The 22,460-nt window shown below is 34.2% G+C and overlaps 1 protein-coding gene and 1 long non-coding RNA gene across 5 annotated transcripts in view; one reads left to right on the forward strand and one right to left on the reverse strand.

The window, feature by feature from the left end:
• Positions 1–22,460, reverse strand: part of LOC134736030 (BEN domain-containing protein 2-like) — an 816,235-nt gene that overhangs the window by 411,492 nt on the left and 382,283 nt on the right. The window lies entirely within an intron of this gene.
• On the forward strand, positions 806–21,315 carry LOC129479588 (uncharacterized). The gene is made up of 3 exons (XR_008656733.1): positions 806–845; positions 21,103–21,151; positions 21,242–21,315. It is a non-coding gene; the product is annotated as an uncharacterized lncRNA (long non-coding RNA).

Genomic DNA, 22,460 nt, shown 5'->3' on the forward strand with positions numbered 1-22,460 from the left:
TGGGTAACACTGATTTAAGAAAATGTCTCTCTAAATGAGTGTTTCCCAGATAACCAAAATTAAGAAATTCTTTATATCAATAACAGTAATGTAGGAAAGATGCAGCCAGAGCTCAAATGCAGTTTTAATCAATCTATACATATTAGGATGCTGAAACTTTTTTTTTTTTTTTTTTTTTTTGAAACAGAGTCTCACTCTGTCACTCAGGCTGGAGTGCAGTGGCCCGACCTCGGCTCACTGCAACCTCCACCTCCCAGATTGAAGTGATTCTCCTGCCTCAGCCTCCCCAGTAGCTGGTACTACAGGCGCATGCCACCACGCCCAGCTAATTTTTTATATTTTTAATAGAGACGGGATTTCACCGTATTTCGATCTCCTGACCTCGTGATCCGCCCACCTCAGCCTCCAAAAGTGCTGGGATTACAGGCGTGAGCCACCACATCCCGCTGAAACGTTTTTTTAAAAAATACTGCCATATAGAAAAATTGTCTTTACAGATACTCAAGTAACAATTTAAGCAAAATTCTCTCAAATTGATGTAGACATGTAACCTTTCTCCAAATTTATTAAAAGCGCCAGAACGGAGACTTTGTAGACTATACTTTGGGAATTACTTTTCTAGTTACTGCATAATTTCCAAATCTTTTGTATTTGCTGCATTCGAGGATTATACCCACGACAGGAGGGAACTCACTGAAGTCAACCCCTGCAGGTTCTAGAGCCTGTTGTGGAATGATTGCGCCTGATTACGTTTCATACCTAATCAGCGAAAGAGCATATTTATGTCTGATATGTTGTCAGAGAAAGCCGTTTTCAGCAATTTTTAAGCCTGCAGTAAGCCACTGGTAAACCCCCTCCTTTATAGCATAGAGTGGCTGTTATCATGACAGTATTTTGATGAACCCAGGATCACAGGGCAGTTGAAGGAACTATGATACATCCTAGTTTCTTCGGCCACTGTCTCTCCTCCAGATCTTTCTCTAATCTGTGCTGATTGTGCTTCCATGAGTAAAATTCTAACAGCAGACAATTGCAGCAATAAACTACATTTCCTTCCAGCCTATGTGCTCTTAATGAAAACTCGCTTTTTACTTATTTATTTTTTGAATTTTTTTTCTTTTTTTGAGACAAAGTCTCATTCTGTCACGCAGGCTGGAGTACAATGGTGCAATCTCAGCTCACTGCAATCTCTTCCTCCTGGGTTCAAGCGATTCTCCTGCCTCAGCCTCCTGATTAGCTGGGATTACAGGTGTGCACCACCACACTCAGCTAATTTTTGTATGTTTAGTAGAGATGGGTTTCATCATGCTGGCCCAGGCTAGTCACAGACTACTGGCCTCAAGTGATCTGCCAGCCTCGGCCTTCCAAAGTGCTGGAATTACAGGCATGAGCCACTGCACCTGGCCTATGATAGCATCTTAATAGATGAGAAAAGCTTGAAAGTTAACTATTAATGCATGGCAGTGTTATGATATTTCATATGAAAGTATGAAACAATGTAGAACTATTATTTTTGTCTATCCTATAGAGATACAGTGTACTATTTTTTCCTTAGGGAACATCTTAGTATCTACAGTTGAGGTAATTAATTGAAGTTAAACAGTATCTAATCTAAGTTGTATTGGTCATTAAAATTAAGTTTGTTTTATTATTATTCAAAATGAATAATGAAATAAGGACATGAATAGAAACACGCAGCCCTGGGAGAGTAGAGTTAACTGGAGGCTGAGACAGGGTATTTCCCATTTCCAACTTGCTAAAGTTAAATCAGGAATCCAAATATGTACAGTGACCTCAAAAATGTCAGTAACAATGTGATAACTGTGTGTGGGAGAGAAATTTGATACAAGGGTTCTTTTCCTGCAATGTTAAAATTAATTTAAGCATAGCTATTGGAAATTGGTCTTTGTAGTAAAGAAATAAAACTGCCAAGGAAGTTCCCAGAGAAGAGATTAAAAGCAAGTCCAGCTCTAAGGAGGCAGCACAGAGGCCTAGTAATAACCTACTAGAAAAGAATCAACCCACAAATAGCAGCATTTGCTTTATCTGAAACAGTAACTGCTTCTTTCATAAGTGACACACTTTCCTGAGCAGAACAACTTTCGAGTATAAATTTATGTATGTTTATATAAACATACAATGTTATACCCCAAAGGCAAACTTTTGTGATCAAGCACGTCTGCATTCTCATTGTAAATTTTCCAGTGGGAATAAGTAAGAACTTTCACCTTCTTTGTCCTAAATGTAAGACTTATTCATGCTTTATTGAAATTCATTAAGTGAAAAAAATGAAAGTTTGAAAACCAAAACATAGAACTAATTCATTTGACAAAGCAAGTAGTTGATCTTGAACAAAGGGGTACAATGAGCAGATTTAGGTCAGATTTAGAGCATCTAGGTTTCGGAGATAAAATTACAAAAAATTTAGCTTAAAGACTTTAACTGGCTTTTATTTGTGATTCTAGAATCACACAACGCTTTATTCTTATAAAATAAAATGAGTGCTCCAGTGAATTGAGTGAGTAGAGGAGTTTGGCTTTATAGGCAGAAAGGGGCCACAGAAAGTATAAACAGAACAAAAGTGGATTGGGTGTTTTAAAATTACTTTCACTGTAAACGTTAAAGCCCGGGGATTTCCTTATCACGTCAGCTAAAACTGGCCTGTTTGGGGATTTGGATATTATCTTTTTATCTCTCCTAATTTCTTGGAAAGTCAGATAAAAAACAGTTTTGGCTTGGTGATATAAAACTTCAGCATGAGTAACTCCATTTTGGTTTGGTCTGTTGGGCCTAGTGCAGGAGCTCATTCTAAAGCAATAACCTCCCGTAAATTCTACTTAACACAAGTAAAAAGGTTGTTTTCAATTGCTTTAGGCATCTCTAGATACCTAGACTTCAGATTTTCTGGAGAAGCACTAGAAGCAAATCAATTCATTTCTTTTGGTTCTTTATAGCTTCAGGATCTTCATCACCAGAGGGGCAATTTGGGTGATCAGAATGATTTTTTTTTTTTTTTACAATACTACCTTCCACTGAAGTTTTAAGGATTGGAGGTTACACCATGGTGGACCAAAGAACTCTGAGTAGAGAAAATATGTCAGAGTTAACTTTATCTTCCTTTGTTCCTCACTGCTTTTTTTGAGTGGCATCACTTTTGCTGAACCTAGGGGAGAATTTGTGAGGAGAACACATACATAAAGGGAAAATAATCACTAGAATGACTTAGTTTGTATTCTACTAGGACACAAATGTCCTAAATCAGATTTCAGAGATATCTATGTGTGTTTTGAAAATACATATTAATCAATCTTTTTGTTGTTTACTTTTGAAGTGATGTCTACAAAACTAACCAAATAAATAAACGATTTCCTAAAAGGCAAATATGTCAATAAAATTAAGTAAACTAATTGTCATACTTAAAAATAATGACTAATGCTGCACCCAAAGGTTTTCTCTGAATCTAAAAAGATTGTTGTAGGAAAGTTTATGGGAAAAAAATAAAAAATGAGGTTTATTGCTTTGTTAATTGATAAATATGCAAATTGTACATTAAATATCAAAATGTTGGCATATGGTTTTTTAACAAAAGAAGTTAAATACATTCACTTAAAGGGTATTTACAATCAAATAGTGATTATCTTACAGTCCTAAAGCATATCAATTCTGGAATGCTCAGATCACAAAATGAAATGCTAGTTAAGACACAAAAATCACAGCTATATAAAGTAAAACAATGCATATGCATAAAGTGCTTGACCTATAAAAACAAAAAGTCTGTAACTCAGGAGAAAAGCTGAGTCACTGATATCTTGCATAATCTGTTTTAGGACCCAACACTGTACATAATGCTGCAGCAATAAAATGCATAATTTCTATATCAATCACTGCATAATCAAAAGAATATACACGAAACTTCTCCACTGCTGTTTATTTGGAATAATCACCCTAGTCATTGAGGCAGTACTCCCAGGGACACACATAAACCTACTTTTCTCAACCTGCAAGCATTATTTCATCCTAGTTTTAAACAATTAAGAAACTATGAAATAATGTGAGAAAGCAAAGGCTTGGAACGAAGGGCCTGCCTGTGAGCTGTGTGATCTTGGACAGTAATATTGCCTTCTAAAGCCAAATTCCCCGACCTATAAAAATGGAATAATAATATCTACCTCACTGAATAATGATAATGAGGAGGGTTAGATGGGATAATATTTAGGGCTTACATTTTAATTTTTAAAAGATCAGGTAATTCCAGTAATTATTACAATTGTAGTTAAAACAACATAAACTTCCTTCAAACCCAGAAGTACTATGTAAGGTGTCAGGAATCTCAATTAAGAGTGTTCTTTGGTGATGAGCATGATGGCACCAAGCCTGTTGTATCAAATTGCACTTAAGTTATAAAGAGAAATTGTTTGGGCCATTCATATTTATTCTTGAGACTTTCTAAGGCCATCACCTGTTTGGGTAGAAATAGATAAAGATCAGATCAAAATCTGATTTTTAAATGTGCATGTTGCAACACCAGTTCAATGTACCATCCCACCAGGTGTTTTGTAGTAAGTTAAGAGCACTAGTTGGGAATGAATGAGACCTTGAGACTTCAGATAGAGATATTTGTGCAGACACAGATGAGGCTAAAATCATTGCACTCCATAAATTTTCTTGAACCTACTTTTTCATCAGAAGTAACTCCTCCCTATCCTGAAGGAATTTAGCTTCTCTTACATAAAAACATGACAATGAATTCACTTAGGGCATTTTCCTTATACGAGGATATTGATTCTCTTCAGGATTCATCCTTAATAAGACTGGCATTCAGTATAGCCGAGACAGAAAAGCATGAGCTATATTCCATAAATAAATATAGATATAAAAATTTATTGCAATGCTTAAAATATATACATATGCATATATATACACACACATATATACCTATCTACACATGCATATATATACACACATATATACATATATACACATGCATATATATATATAAAATATATTGCAATGCTTAAAATATATACACATGCATATATACGCACACACATATATACATATCTACACATGCATATATACACACATATATACATATCTACACATGCATATATACACACATATATACATATATACACATGCATATATATACACACATATGTCACAAAAACACACTCATATAATTTATAATATTATGAATAACTAAATAGAATCCAGAATAATACAAACTTCCACATTTCTTTCTTCCATGCTGAAAGTCATGTACTACTCAGTCCAGTATCTTATGAAGTTTCAATGCATTTAATGATAAGTGTTTAGAAACCTTTTTTGAAGCTTATTACTTAATAGTGAAAGACACAATCAGAGAAATGCATATTCTTTCTGCTTCAATAAAAATGACTGAAAATATACACTGAAAACAATAAGTCAGGCTTCCTGTCTCAGCCAGTAATGTCAGGAAGCTTGTATAAAACATTACTGAAGATATGAGAAAACAGTATTAGAAAAAAACATGCAATGTGGCAATATAATGGACGTGCAGGCATTTATAAAATCTCTTTGCTTATTCTGTTTACTAGATTCTGATTCAACAACGAAATAGAATAAGAACAAATTGTTTGTGTTCACAGGCCTTCCAAGCATATCAGATCAAATGACACATACTGAGTAGTACTTATTTATCCAGAAAAAAAACATACAAAAACCAGAGAAATCACAGATACAGAGTTCTCTATCCAAGTTGGGTGTCAGATTTTGGAAGAAGGGCCCTAGTCTTTCGACTAAGTAACTTATGAAATCTACGGCTGCAGAAGTACTGGGGCCTCCTCTAGAAATGATTAGGCAGTGGGTTTCATCATCCATCTGTTGTTGGGTAATAAGGCAGACCAGTGAGACCACTGACCTTATCTGCCACTTCATTATACTTAGTTGAGTGTACATCAGTCCCTCTAATGGTATAATCAGAGACTGGATTCCAAGTCTTGTTGATGAAGTTGTATAGTATGGTAAACCAGTATTCAGAAGCCCTGATTCACCATCTCATCATTCTATTTACACTGGATATCTATCTTAAGCAATGGTTGTCGTCAGTTTTAATAGAGAAAATTTCAGCTCACAAATGGTCCTGCTAAACAGGAAGCTAAGTCCTTCTCTGTCAGACTATTATTCAGGGTATTAATCACAAACAAGTTATTTTCAGCTCTCAGAGCTACAAAAGGAAAGATTTATGGAGAAAACATTGATCCAACTCTAAATTTCTTCCTTAATTTGAATAAAAATATTTTATAGTGAAAATTTAATTTTCTCCATCGATAGACCACCTTCTTTGACTGGAATAAAAAGTAATCAAGGGAAGAAATTTAGCACGTACGGGCACTTTTAATTTCAACGTCTGCTGCAATCAACTGAAAATGAGTGATTCAGTTATTCCATTGTCTATAAAGATATTCTAACTTATTTTTAATACAATTAAGCATATAGGAGAATATTAACAAATCTTTTAAATGAGATGAATACTGATTATAATTTGTTTTCTGTCACATAAAGATTTGCTGATTATCTTGTGGCAAATGCTTACAGGAAGTGCTTACATATTTGTCTTATTTAAAAGGAAAAATGTTCAAAACTTTACAGTTTTTTATGATAATCAGTGGTGGCAATTAGTACACCATTCGGTAGTTTCAGAAAACTAAGCAAGTAATTATGTAAATATTATTTTAAAATATATATGAACACATTACTTTTTGAAAGAAATGTTGAAAATAGAAGATCTTGAAAACATTTCTATTTGCGTAATTTTGTTGCTGAAAAAATATATCAGCCTATAAAAATTCTTAAATGTGCATTTCAAACAAATGTTTTAAAATTACCTCACACAATACAATAATTCCAAATGTATCAAAGACCTAAATATAACAGCCAAAATAATAAAAATTTCCAGGAGGAAATAATTGTCACTTTAGGTTCAGCAATAATTTCTTAGTATAACACCAAAAGCATAATCCTTTAAAGCATAGAATGATTAATTGCACATTCTTTATGATTAAAAACTTTGCTCTGAAAGACACCACTAAGAAAATAAAAATGAAATGCAAGTTACAGAGTGGGAGAAGACATTTGCAAATCACATATTTTTACAATGCTTGTATCCAGAATACAACTCAATAATAAGAACAACCCAATTTCCCAATTTTAATAATTGACAAAAGATCTGGATAGATATTTTACCAAAAATATATACAAATAATTAATAAGCACATGAAAAGATGCTTAATATTTTAGTCATATGGGAAATACAAACTAAAACCACAAAATGAATCAATACTGAATGACTATAATAAAAATTCTGAATGACTGTATTAAAATTCTGATAATATCAAGTGTTAGCAAGTATATCCAGAAACTGATAAGTAACTGATAAGTAACTGGTAAGTGTAAACAGAATATTATGTAATGATTAAATGATAACTAACACAAATACATAGCCATCCTAAATGAGCATGCAATAAATAACAAAGCTTCAAAATACACTAAAAAACTGACAGAAACAAAATGAGAAATCAAAAAATCTACAATAAATATTGGAGATTTTAAGACCATAATCTTAGTAATTTTGAAAAATCAATGAGTATGTAGAAAATCTAATCAACACTCTGGAAAAATTTGCTCTTACGGACAACTGCAGAACAGTATACCCAATACTTCAGCATACACATTATTTTCACATGAAGCATTCATCAAAATAGACTATATGCTGGGCATAAAATTTTAAATTATTAACAAGATATCTTGAAAGACCAAAAACAATTGAAAATTAAACAATGCACCTCTAAATAATCCACGAGTCAAATAAAAAATCACAAAGAAGATGAGAAAATATTATATATTAAATGACAATTAAAAACTCAATGTATTATAATTTGTAAGCCCCATCTAAAGCAGTGCTTATGCAGAAATTTATGATTTTAAATAATTATACCAAAAAGCAAAAGAGACTGAAAGTCAATTATTTCCGTTTTCATATTGAGAAATTAGAAAGAGTAAAATAAACCCAAAGAAAGTGGGATCAAGGATATAAAAAGGATAAGACTTAGGGGTCTTTCCAATTTTATTTCACTGTGGTCCTAGAGAGTATTTGATATAGTTTTGATTTTCTTAAATTTATTGAGACTTGTTTTGTGGCCTATCATATGGTCTATCTTGGAGAATGTTCATGTGCTAATGAATAGAATATATATTCTGCATTTGTTGGGTAGAATGTTCTGTAAATATCTATTAAGTTCACTTGTTCCAAGATATAGTTTAAAATCCATTGTTTGCTGACTCTCTGTCTTGATGAACTGTCTAGAGTTGTCAATGCAGTATTGAAGTCCCCCCCTATTATTGTGTTGCCATCTATGTCAGTTCTTCGTCTAGTAGTAATTGTTTTATAAATATGGGGGCTGTAGTGCTAGGTGCATATATATTTAGGATTGTGACATTTTCCTGTTGGATTAGTTATTTTATCATTATATAATGTCCCTCTTTATCTTTTTTAACTGTTGTTGCTTTAAAGTCTGTTTTGTCTAATAGCTACTCCTGCTTGTTTTTGGTGTCCATTTGCATAAAATATCTTTTTCCACCCCTTTACGTTAAGTTCATTTCAGTCTTTTTTTTTTTTTTTTTTTGAGACAGGATTTCACTCTGTTGTCCAGGCTGGAGTGCAGGAGTGCAGTGGCGTGATCTCTACTCACTGAAACCTCCCTCTCCTGGGTTCAAAAGAATCTCCTGCCTCAGCCTCCTGAGTAACTGGGACTACAGGAATGCATCACTATGCCCAGCTAATGTTCACATTTTTAGTGGAGACAGGGTTTCACTATGTTGGCCAGGCTGGTCTCAAACTCCTGACTTCAAATGATCCACCAGCCTCAGCCTCCCAAAGTGCTGGGTTACAGGCGTGAACCACAGTGCCCAGCCTATGTAAGTCTTTATGTGTTAGGTGAGTCCCTTGAAAACGGCAGATACTTGGTTGGTGAATTCTTATCCATTCTGCCACTCTTTATCTTTTAAGTGGGGCATTTAGGCCATCTACATGCAATGTTAGTTTCAATATATGAGGCACTATTCTATTCGTCATGCTGGTCATTGCCTGAATACCTTGTATTTTTTTATTCATTGTGTTATTGTTTTACAGGCCCTGTGAGGTTTATGTCTTAAGGTTTAAGACATATGTCTTTTTTCCCCTTTCTCTGATGCCTCCTTGAGTAACTTAATAATCAACCTTCTTAGTTCTTTCTCTGGCAATTCAGAGATTTATTTTTTATTTGGATCCATTGTTGGTAAGTTAGGTTATTCCCTCAAATACATTCTTCAAACATTTAGATTTCTCTTCTTCCTCAGGAGGTTTGGTTGTTTAACATGATCCCAAACTTCTTGGAGGCTTTGTTCATTGTTTTTCTTCTTTTTTCTTGTCTTTGTCAGGTTGGGTTAATTCGAAAGCCTTGTGATCGAACTCCGAGGTTTTTTCTTCTATTTGTTCAATTCTATTGTAACTTTCCAGTGTATTTTGCATTTCTCTAAGTGTGTCTTTCATTTCCAAAAGTTGTGATTATTTTTTATTTATGCTGCCTATTTCTCTGGAATTTTTTTGTCCATATATTGTATTTTTTTTTAATTCCTTTAAGTTGGTTTTCACCTTTCTGTGATGCCTCCTTGAGTGCCTTAATAATCAGCCTTCTGAGCTCTTTTTCTGGCAATTTGGAGATTTCTTCTTGGTTTGGATTCACTGCTGGTGAACTAATATTGTCTTTGGGATTGTTAGGAAACCTTGCTTTGTCATATTACTAGAATTGTTTTTCTGGTTCTGTCTCATTTGCATAGACTATGTCGGAGGAAAGATCTGGGACTCAAGGGTTGCTTTCAGATTCTTTTGTCCCACAGGGTTATCCCCTGATGTGGTGCTCTTCCCCTTCCCCTAGGGATGGGGCTTCCTGAGAAGCTGGACTGCAGTGATTGTTATTGCTCTTCTGGGTCTAGCCACCTAGTGGAGCTATGGGGCTCCAGGCTGGTACTGGGGAATGTCTGCAAAGAGTCCTGTGATGTCATCCATCTTTAGACCTCTCAGCTTTGGATACCAGCACCTGCTCCAGTGGAGGTAGTGGGGGAATGAAGTGGACTCTTTGAGGGTCCTTGGTTGTAGTATTTTTTAGAGCACTGGTTTTCTTGAATACTGGTTTTGCTAGCAGTGAAGTTGTCACATGGACAGACTCAGGACCTCTGGTTAGCCAGGATGTTACAGATGGTGGAATTAGCTTTTTTTTTTTTTTTTTTTACTTTCTTGAGTTGTTCTTCTATGAGTTGCTGTAATGGCTTGAGTTAGTTGGCCTCCAACCACAAAGTGGCACTTTCAAGAGAGCATGAGCTGTGGTAATATACAGGGGACACAAGCTTGCCCTGCAGTTGCCTGGATAAGTATTTGGGTGCCTCAGGCAATGAGCAGGAACATAGAGCTCCCGAGAGATTATGTCGTTTGTCTTCAGCTACCAGGGTTGGCAGAGAAAGGCTACCAGATGGGGGCAGGTTGGACGTGTCTGAGCTCAGACTCTCTTTGAGCAGGGCTTGCTGCAGCCGCTGTAGGAGATGGGGATGTGGTTCTTAGGCCAATGGAGTTATATTCCCAGGGAGATTATGGCTGCCTCTGCTGCATCACACAGGTTGCGAGGGAAATGGGGGAAAGCCAGCAGTGACAGGCCTCACTCACTCCCACACAACCAGCAAGGTCAATCTCATCCCACCATGCCCCACCAGTAGCACTGAGTTAATATCCAGGCAGCTGGTGGGCAGAGCTGATATCTTGCCCCAGACTACAAGCCTCCCCACTGAGAAAGCAAGCAGGGCTTTCATGCCTGCCCCTGTGGCCACTTTTGTGCTTGTATCTGCACTTCCCGTTCACCACCCCCACCTCCCCTCTGCCGGATTCTGCCCAGGAAAATTCACACTCTGTCAAAATTATTACAAAGTTCAGCTGGAAGTTTTCTTTCCCTGTGGCCCTTCCCCAGTTCCAGCGGCAGCTGTCCTCAAGGAACCCTGTGAGATAAAGTCCGAAATGGCTTCCCTGGGTACTGGGATTACCTACAGGGCTCTTCCTGCTGCTTCTCCTACTTTTATGTTTTGCTTGGCTCCCTAAGTCTGTTTCAGCTCTAGGAAAGGTTAAATCCTTCGCCCGAGATTTGGATTTTCAGGTTCCCCAGTGAGGATGTTTGTTCAGAGGTGGAATTTCCCACTCTCACACTTTGGGCACTCAGTTTTTCAGCTATCTCACGGAGTTTGCAGTGGAAAGCAACTTCTTTCAAAGTGCCTGTAAATTCTTTGGGTTTTCTTGGTATGTTCCTGGGGTGGTTCTTGGAGCAAAACTTCACAAAGTGAGTCTCCACATGCTGTTCTGTCCGTCTGAGTGGGAGCTGCAGGTTAGTCCTGCCTCCTATTCACCATTTTTTTGCAATTTTAAATTTTTGTTATTTTAAATATATTACTTTTGTTATAAATGGTGAAATAATAATACAATCTTTAAAAACATTCTTATGTGGAAACAGGGATTAATACAATCATTAATAGAACAATTGCATTTTTGTTTGGTCATATTATAAGGCTCTGGACTCATTATTTGGAAGATATGATATAGAAGAAATTGTAAATGTATTTGAAATACTATAGAGAATAATCAAAAGTAGCTTTTAAATATCCATGTGATCATATATAATTTTAAAAAATTATATGTGTATGGTTCTTCTTAAAAGCTAGCATTTATATTGTTTGTAAAACATTTGATATCATCCTTCTAAGGGAAATTCTAGGTAGCTAAATAAAAATGGGAAAATTATTTCCCTTCGTATGTATGTTTTACCCAGTCCTGAAAACTTAAAAAGTATTACATAGTAATATTTTTTCTTTCTCAAGGACAAAATAAAATTATAATAAATATACGTTCGTACTTGAAATTGTACTTTACACGAGTAATTAGCAGATCTTAAGGATACATATTTATCTCTCAGAAAATTATCTGATGTTATTTCAACATTGAATTAATTTTATATTTTATTTTGTATGTAAAAAAAACACACAAAGAGATAAATCTCCCATACAGAAGAGTTTGAAATATTTTATGTAGATACCCTGCCCTCAAGAAGGTGGAAATTAACTTCCCAGTCCTTAAATGTGGGCTATACATAGAGACTTCCTTCTAAAGAGTATGGTATGGGAAGGCAAAGTTGGGTGGAAAATGACTCCACAGTAGAAAAAGCTGACAAACACTCCCTCAGCCAGGTGATTAAGGTCAAAATCAACAGTGACAAATCATGTTGAATGTATATACCTTTGATATGATGTGATAAAAATGGTACTTTTCCTATATGACGTACCTCCCCAAAACTCATATTCCTTGTTTAACTGTGAAAGTAAAATCAGACAAATGCCACCTCTGAGAGTATTCTGAAAATATCTGACCAGTACTCCTAAATATTGTTAAGGTCGTCAAAAACAAGGGAAATTCAGAAATTGTCACAGCTAAGGCGAACTCTAAAGAGATATAAATGCTAAAGGCAGTGTGGTATCCTGGATAAGATTCTAAAACAGAAAAAGAACATTAGGGAAAAGCTAAAGAAATCTTAACAAATTATGGACCTAGGTTAATAATAATGCATCAGTATCATTAATGGTAACAAATGTAATATACGAATGAAAGATATTAATACAGTTATGTGCCACATAATGAGGCTTTGGTCAATGATGAACTGTATGTATGATGGTGGCCCCATAAGATTTTAATGGAGCTGAAAAATTCCTACAGCCTAGTGACTTCGTAGTAGCTGTGGTAATGTTGTAAAGCAATCCATTACTCACGTGTTTGTGTTGATGGTGTAAAAAAGTCACACATTTGTGGTGATGGTGTAAACTGCATTGCCAGTCATATAAAAATATAGTACATACAATTGTGTGCAGCATATAATAATTGACAATAATAATACACCACTGTTACTGGTTTATTTATATACTATACTGTTAATCATTATTTTAGAGTGTAATCCTTTTATGTATTAAAAAAGTTAACTGTAAAACAGCCTGAGGCAACTCCCTCAGGAGGTATTTCAGGAAAAGCGTTGTTATCATAGAAGATGACAGCTCCATGCATGTTATTGTCCCTAAAGACCTTCCAGTGGGAAAAAAATGTAGAGGTAAAAGACAGCAATATTGATGATCCTTACCCTATGTAGACGTAGGCAAATATTGTGTCTGCTTGTGTCTTAGTTTTTAACAAGTAAGTATTAACAGTAAAGATAAATAAATAAAACTTGTAAAACTTTTTAGAATAAGGACGTAAAGAAAGAAGACATTTTTGTTCAGCTATACAATGTGTTTGTGTTTTGAGCTGTGTTATTACAAGAGTCAAAAAGTATAAAAAATGCAAAAGTTTATAAAGTAAAAAAGTTATAGTAAGCTAAGGTTAATTTACTATTGAGAAAGGAAAATTTCTTTTTATGCATTTACTGAAGTGTACAATGTTTATAAAGTCTAGTGTAGTGTGCTTTCATGTCCTAGGCCTTCACATTCAGTCACCACTCACTCATTGACAACCAGAGCAACTTTCAGTCCTGCACGCTTCATTCATGATAAGTGTTCTATATAGATGTACTATTTTTTATCTTTTTTTTTTTTTTTTTTTTGGAGAAAGAAGGGAAAACGGGTTTGTGGTAGCTATCTAACAGGGTGAACTTTAGAAGTTCTCTGAAGTTTTTGCTCAAAAGAAAGAATTTTATTTGGGGAATAAGTCTTAACTAGTTCTGTGCCGAGAAAATGCGTTTCTTTATGTTTTATTATTATTATTATTATTTTGAGACAGAGTCTTGCTCTATTGCCCAGGCTGGAGTGCAGTGGCGCGATCTCGGCTCACTGCAAGCTCCGCCTCCCAGGTTCATGCCATTCTCCTGCCTCAGCCTCTGGAGTAGCTGGGACTACAGGTGCCCGCCCCCACGCCTGTTTAATTTTTTGTAATTTTAGTAGAGACGAGGTTTCACCATGTTGCCCAGGATGGTCTCCATCTCCTGATATCGTGATCTGCCTGCCTCAGCCTCCCAAAGTGCTGGGATTACAGGCGTGAGACACTGCACCCAGCCTATTTTTTATCTTTTATGGGGTGTTTTACTGTACCTTTTCTTGTCTAGATCTGTTTACCATTATGTTACAATTGCCTACAGTATCCAGTACAGTAACATGCTGTACAGGTTTGTATGCTACACGATATAGCCTAGGTGTGTAGTAGGCTATGCCATATAGATTTGTGTATGTACACTCTGTGATGTTCGCATGACAATAAAATCGTCTAAGGACACATTTCTCAGAATGCATCCCCATCGTTAAGAAACATGACTGTAATAGGGGAAGCTGCCTGTGGACACATGGCAGCTTTTTCTGTACTACCTGTATAATTTTTCTATAAATTCAAAGCTGTTCTAAAAAATAAAGGTTATTAAAATATGTCCTACAATAACCAAACAAATACCACATATTTATTTTTGAAAACTTGAATATCAATAAAATACAGTAAAAAATGTCATCTATAATCTCGCCATCCAGAGATAATTACTGTTAATGGCCCCATGTGTTTCTTTTACCTTATTTTACATATAAATAATTTATATTTATTTATTATATATACAGCATATTTATTATATATACATGGCATAATATTTTGCCGTGTATATGTACCACATTTTCTTTATACATTCTTCTGTTGTTGGACCCTTAGGTTGTTTTTATATCTTTCCTACATGAATAGTGCTGTAATAAACACAGGGGTGTACATGTCTCTTTGATAAACTGATTTCCTTTCCTTTGAATAAATAATGCCCAGTAGTGGGATTGTTGGATTACATGGTGGTTCTATTTGTAGATTTTTGAGGAACTTGCATCTGTTCTCAATAGTAGCTGTACTAGTTTACTTTTCACCAACAATGTATAAGAGTTTCCTTTTCTCCACATCCTCACCAGCATTAGTAATTATTTTGTGTTTTTGAAAATAGCTATCTTAACTGGTGAGAGATGATAACTCATTAGGGTTTTGATTTGCATTTCCTGATAATTAGTGATGTCAAACATTTTTGCATATATATATATATATATATATATATATATATATATATGTTGGCCATTTGTATGTCTTAAGAAATATCTGCTCAGATCATTTGCTCATTTTTAAATAGGATTATTTGGGAATTTGGTGTTGAGATGTTTGAGTCCCTTGTATATTCTGAATATTAATCCTCTGTCAGATGAGTAGTTTTCAAATATTTTCCTCTCATTCTGTAGGTTGTCCTTTTACTCCATTGATTCTTTCCTTTTCTGTGCAGAAGCTTTTTCGTTTAGTATAATCCTACTAGTTTATTTTTGCTTTTGTTGCCTGTGCTTTTGAGGTCTTCTTCAAAAAACCATTTCCCAATGTCCTGAAACATTTCCCATAAATTTCCTTCCAGTAGTTTTATAGTTCCAGGTCTTACATTTTGGTCTTTGATCCATTTTTAGTTGATTTTTGCATAAGGGGAGGATTGGGGGGCTAGTTTCATTCTTCTGCATATGTTTATTCAGCTTCCCAAGCACAATTTATTGAAGAGACTATCCCACCATGTCTTTAGTGGAAGCTTATTTTCATCTGGATATAAAATATCTTTTTATGTTGTTCCCCCTCCGATTTTTAGAGCAATATTCATCGCAGAATGTTGGAAAAGTCATAAACATGTAAAGACTCAGAAAAAAACAAGCAAACACCCATAACCTCATTGCATCGAGGAACTGGTTTTTGCACTTTGGCATCTTTGTTTCTCATCTCCTTTTTCTTGTTCACTTTATTTTTATTTGTGATCTATCTAACTTGTCTTCTTTTAAAAAACTCAACGTTATATGATAAACATTTTCCCATCATTAAAGATCTTCATAAACATCACTTCAAAGCCTTCATAATATTTACTTGAATTGACATAATTTCCCTATTGAGCATTTATGTGATCTTTTCCAAAATTTTTGTCACAAATGAAACAGAAAATCATTTCCATGTATAAATTATATTGACTTTCTGATTATTTAGTTACTAGAAAAGAGAATGAGGATCACAAAAAGGGGAATAACCAATTGAATAATTCAGAAAGTTTTACTGGTTACGTGCTCTCTAGTGACATATTTATCTTATCTTAAAGTCGCTGGTCTTGAATACTCAATTAAAATATGTGCTCATCATATGAGTATGAAAACAACTTTGTGAGTTTGATTTGCATTTCTTTTATTACTGGTGAAGTGAAGCATTTTTAAATTTGTATTTGTGTATACTCTTTTATTAACTATGCATATGTGCCATTGGGGCAATATGTTTTTATTGTCTATATAGGTTCTCTATATATTTCAATTCCTTCCTTAGAGTTGCAAATATTTACCCTATATAAATATAAAATATTTACCCTGTATAAAAAAAGAGGGTTTCTTTGTGTATAATTAATTGAGCTTATCTGTATTATGCTGATAATGTGGAAAATGTTGATCTCCCATAACTCATATGGTGATAGTTCCTGAACCTATTTTCAAACTGAAATAGTACTGTCAGGAAATGGATTATAGTTTGCTAAGAACTGATTACAGTAGACTCCTAATAAATATTTTGATTGACTTATTGAAACAACCAAATGATTCTTTTTTTGATTTTATAAAATCATATGTTTTATTACAATCTGACATTGTCACACTCCCTAATGTATTTGCCATTACAAAGGTGCCAGAACCATTATAGTTTATATTTCAACTAAAAACATAGATTTGTTAATTATATTTCTCAGTAAATTGAATTAAACTAATACCTCTAAAGTAACACATGAATAATAGGAACAAGGCATTAGAATGACATAAATATATTTTGGTTTACTATTTCTGGATGACAATTTTAGCACCTAGCCTATTTATATAAAGAATATAGACTTTCTTCCAATCCTATATGTAAATAAATATTTAGGTAAAGTATGCCAGATAAAATAAATGTTTATACAAGAACATTTAAATTTATTATTTTAGTATTGGTTCAGTGCCTTCTTGTAGTCCCTGCTAGTGAGATCATCTCTCATGTTTTATTTGGTATATTTCAAATCTTATACCCTTAAATATCTAAAATCTTTAACATCACTGGTCTCATTTAACATGTTTCCTTAGGAGAAAAATTTGAACTAGGAAAATAAGACTTCTAAACATTAATCTGTCTACGTCAAATTATACAATATTTAATTCATTTAACCATTTTGTTTTACAATATCTGAAAATGAAATACTAATCAAGAAGGTTGCCACTATCAACTTTGTGAGTAGGGAGATTGGAAGAAAGAACTTTAAATTTCATGACAATTGCATTTAAATCTTTTTATAGAATTTTGAAGAAAGTCTTTTTTTGAAATAATTTAGTAATCTTAATAAAGTGGCCTTAACATAAATGGAGCCTGTGAATTTGGATCAAATATTCAGTCTGTTTATTTTCTTTTATTTAATTCAGCAATTAAAAATGCAACTCAATTCATTTGCAAATAAGTTTTTGAATGATATATGCATATATATATATGCATGGCACTGTAGTGAATCCTATGTAGGTATAAAATTTTAGATGTGGGTATAATATTCCTTTACTTGAGCCACTCAGCCTGTAGTATTTTGCTATGGCAGCCCAAGCCAACTCACACAATATTCTATGTCTGACTCACCTAACATAGTCAAAGTATGCCTGGATTTTTTATAAACAATTACATCATATAGTTATTTTTAGCAAATTACTATCACATAAAATCTTCAAACAAGTACCACACATATTACTACTAAGTTGTGTCTGCTCTATTTTGGATAGATATTTATTAGTCTATTTTATATGGAGAACTTTGTGGTTACCGATTTATCATGCTGCATTTTGCTATTTCTCCTAGCTTCATGTTATTCACAAGCTAATGAGCATTTATTTGCTTCTTCATCCAAGTCACTGGCGAACATATTCAATAAACTTGAGAACAGAGCTTTCTGGCATACCAGTAAAAACTTCTCATTGGGTAGGACATCAATTGATTGGCCAATTTTTTAATGATAAGTATCAGGATGATTCTCGTGGTCTATAGGCCTTAGCAAGTCTTCTCTTGTTTGCCAGTTTTATAGTGTTTTATCGGTATATGTCATGACAGAGAGATGCTGCTGCTGCTACCAGTGGTGATTACTATCACTATTCCTAAAACTCCCTTCCAAAATTTCTCTGTCTTATATTATCTAAAGAATAAGGTCATAATTTGTTAACCTTTACATATCCAGTATCCAGAAATCCATATCATAAATAACTACTCATTCTTTGTTCCTTAGATGAAAATATGTGTTGGCCCTCCCTGATAATGTGGCAATAGCAATCAAGTTGGAAGAGAAACTGTTTATTAATCATGGACATACAGTGGTGGTAGTTGTGCCAGTGCCAATTGTTTGATAAGTGTTTTAAGTTACATGTTTTATCTACCAGTTTGGCTAATATTCTAATAAGTATTCTACTTTACCTGCTACCATTTATTGCAAAATCAATAAATTCATTAACATTTAATTTGTATCAGTTTTTATTTTATGCCACATATTCAAAAATGATTAAGATGGCTTACGAGAACACCGATGATGCAGAAGGACATAATGTACATTTAGAATAAATTTTTTAAAACAAAGCAAAGAAGAAAGTTTTTGCAAAACTGATGGAGCCAGGAATGAAGTCTGTACACGAAGTGCATGCCCTTAAGTCTTAGATACATGTTGGAGTCTGGCTACAATTTGCCTTAAATGTTGGAGCAATCAACAGAAAGAGGAAAATGTGATTCAAAATGCAATTCCTAACACTGAGGTTCCCCAATACCCAAAGCTAAATTATTTAACTCTTTTTAAATGGATTTAGATGAATGGGCTTTTAAAGAAGCCCATTTTGCACTTTAGCTGATTTAGCTGAATGGGCTTTTGTAGAAGCCCTTTTACACTTTAGCAAGTTCAAAAGGCATGAGTCCAAAGGAACTGTGTTGACTTTGTGGAAGTAAGTCACCACAGTTCCTTCCAGTTCGTGCCTTTTGCACTTGCTGCCCCATCTACTTAATGTTTTTCCATTATCAGGCATTATACATTTAGTGGTTTCCAGAAACATTCCATGTAAGCAGATATCAGAACATCCATCCACAAATGTGTATTCATCTGTATCTATACTGTATAATATATACATATAGCATAAAACAGAAATGTGTATTCATCTGTATCTATATTATATAATATATACATATAGCATAAAACAGAAAAATAAGTACCTAATTTACAGGAGAATATTTAAAAATCTGCAAATGAATCATATTGACCAGACTGTCTAAATAATGCTAACTTCTCAAGAGTATTAATTTAACCACACTAACAACTCAAAACTGTTTTTCTTTTTCCTTAGAAAAGACAAAATGAGTATTCTCCATTTACTATTTTTTACTTAGCTCCATAAAAATGCCCCGGTCATGTTTCACACACATAAAATATTGAGCATTTGAAATAATAGTGTAACCTCAAGAAATATTAAAGATCCAAAAACTGATCTGGGACTTGAAGAAAATAAATCTGACATTCTATAAAAGTAGAATTTATTTAGCAATGACTTTTGTTTTTCCTACTGTTTATTCTATAGTGCTATAATTTAAACTTCCCATTTCACTGCTTCTTCTTACCTTTATACAGACACTTTAAATCATCTAAATCATCTAAAGACACTTTAAGGGGCCAGGTGCGGTGGCTCATGCCTATAAGCCCAGCACTTTGGGAGGCCTAGGCAGGCGGATCACTTGAGGTCAAGAGTTCGAGGCCAGCCTGGCGAACATGGTGAAACCCCATCTCTGTGAAAAAAAATACAAAAATTGGTCGGGTGTGGTGGCACGTGCCTGTAATCCCAGCTACTCAGAAGGCTGAGGCAGGAGAATCGCTTGAATCTGGAAGGCAGAAGTTGCAGTGAGCCCAGATTGCTCCACTGCACTCCAGCCTGGGCAACAGAGACTTCATCTCAAAATAAATAAATAAATAAAGACACTCTGAGGAAGACAGACTACAAGCTCTTAGAACTTCCTTTCAAATGATCCCATAATGCCCAGAACAAATTCTGTTTTTAGTTACCATGTTTAAAGGACTTACAGAATACAAAGGTATTAATAACACATTGTGTTTGATAGAGAAAATTGTGTTAATCATTCTAAAATTGTATTTCTTAAATTACTTTATAAAAATATAGTTACAAATAAGCTATTTGTAATTTTATCAATTAAAGTAAATGCATCACATTGTGACAAAATATAGAATTTTAAAAACATTAATAGTATGGGTGAAATGTCAATTGATGAAACTTTTTTTTTAAGAATGGAAAAAGAAAGACACTTCTTAAAATCAAGATCATGTGTTAACACAGTGATTTCTTCCTGGGTTTAACAAAGAGTTTAATTTATTATATTTTATTCAAGAAGATTTTTTAAATATTGTGGCTCAGATGGATTTATACAAAACTGTATCAAGCAATATTAAGCAAGACCAATTAAATTTGCACTAGAAAACTATTAAAAGCATAAATGTAAGAATTTGTAAGGTGTATTTGTTATTTGAAAGAAATGGAGGAAATGTAAGAAAAGAAAATAATAGTTATCAGTGCTTAAAAAAAGCATTTTTATGTAATCTGAAGGCCACATAACCGGCAATTACTTGGTTGTGATGACAATTGTGGTTATTGATACTGACATGTCAATTTTCTACATGTGATCAAGAGTCAGTCTTGATCAAAATCAGAATATAAGCAGTCGTCTAACAGTAGACATTGGATTTGCATTTGGAAGTAATGGATAAATTTAGTAAGAACAATAGTTACACACATACACACACACACACTCACACACACTCAGATGTTCTTCCACCATCTCTATAAGCTTCCTCCAGAGTTAGAGCTCTCCTAACAATTAATATTCGTATATCTTAATATTTATTGTATTGTTTCTATGTAATTTCATTTGATAATCTCACTGATTTTTGTTTTTAGACATTAACTGAAGAAAAAAATGCAGAATAACCAGAGAAGTATATGATAGGTATGTGAATCTGGGGTCAGGTGTACAGTGCAGGCTTTTTCTGCTATTTTTTCTAGCTGCTAGTTTACCCCTTTAAATTTCTTTCTTTAGGATTCTTTTCTTGTTCAGTGGGTATAACCAATAACAACCTAAAAGGAACTTCACAGATATTCAAAATACTGACAGCAGAATGTTTTAAAATGACAATAGTTACAAATATATAGAAAATCTGAAAAAGAATATGCAAGAATGACTACTATTGCTCTGGAAGGATGGTAAGGTATGAGTGACTCTTTTCCATTTCCAGAATAAAATATTATTGCATTACAGTTTCAGCATGCACAAACGAAACAACTATGCTAATCTAAATCATTGCTTGGGTATTCATAAGGATTTCCACCGATTTAATGAATTTAGTTTAGACATCGCTGACATTAAGAAATCAGAAAAAGTAGCGAGCACTTAGCAGCAGAAGTTGGTGACTTAAAAGTCTGTAAGTAGGGATTAACAGATCTCATTTTAAGTGGAATAGATAACAAATCTGGGATAAAATGGAGAGGTTTTCAGTGCTTAGCATTTACTAACACCCCATCATTTTTATGCTTGACACCTAGACTTCTTTATTCTATGCCTTAGATTTATCTATTTCTTAATTGTTCTCTGCTCCACAGGGTCTCCAGTGAATCCTCAAATAATTGAAAGCATTTATCTCCCCAGTGGTTGGGCTTTGGTCACTGTTGGACTGAAACAGCTCAGTAAACCGATCATCGTGTTCATGTAAAGGTGTCAGATTTTAAGATGAAATGGCACAGCATCCACAAGGCAGCCCTTTCAACTAGTTAATTACTTTAAATCATTTTTATATTGCCGTATTTTGTACGCTAGTGCTAGTTGTGATAGCATGAGCATTACAATCTAACATGGATCTGATATCATGTCATATAGTAATTCTACCTCTGCAGAAACAGAAACCATCACTTTAACCCTTTAAATCGCATCATGCAACTAAAATAGATGGACTATTTTGAAAGGTACCATTGCCAATAGATGGCCGTGGTAGAAAATTTTAAAGGAAATGGATAAAATTAAATACTGGCAATCAGAATCATAACTTTGTCATGGCCTATGTACATTAAGTTTAAATACTGTACAACATGTAGAAGTAGAGAATTAGAAAAATACAGAAAAACGATCGTATTTTCATGTGCAATTCTATTTTCAAAGATAGTGTCTTTGAAATACTAGAGTCCTCTCCTCTAGTTGGAGGTATCAAAACTTGAAAATATTTGTTTAGTTTATTTTCTCTATGAAATAACAAGAGTTGTAATAT

The sequence above is a fragment of the Symphalangus syndactylus genome, chromosome 3 (assembly GCF_028878055.3).
Source record: "Symphalangus syndactylus isolate Jambi chromosome 3, NHGRI_mSymSyn1-v2.1_pri, whole genome shotgun sequence".
Lineage (NCBI taxonomy): Eukaryota > Metazoa > Chordata > Mammalia > Primates > Hylobatidae > Symphalangus > Symphalangus syndactylus.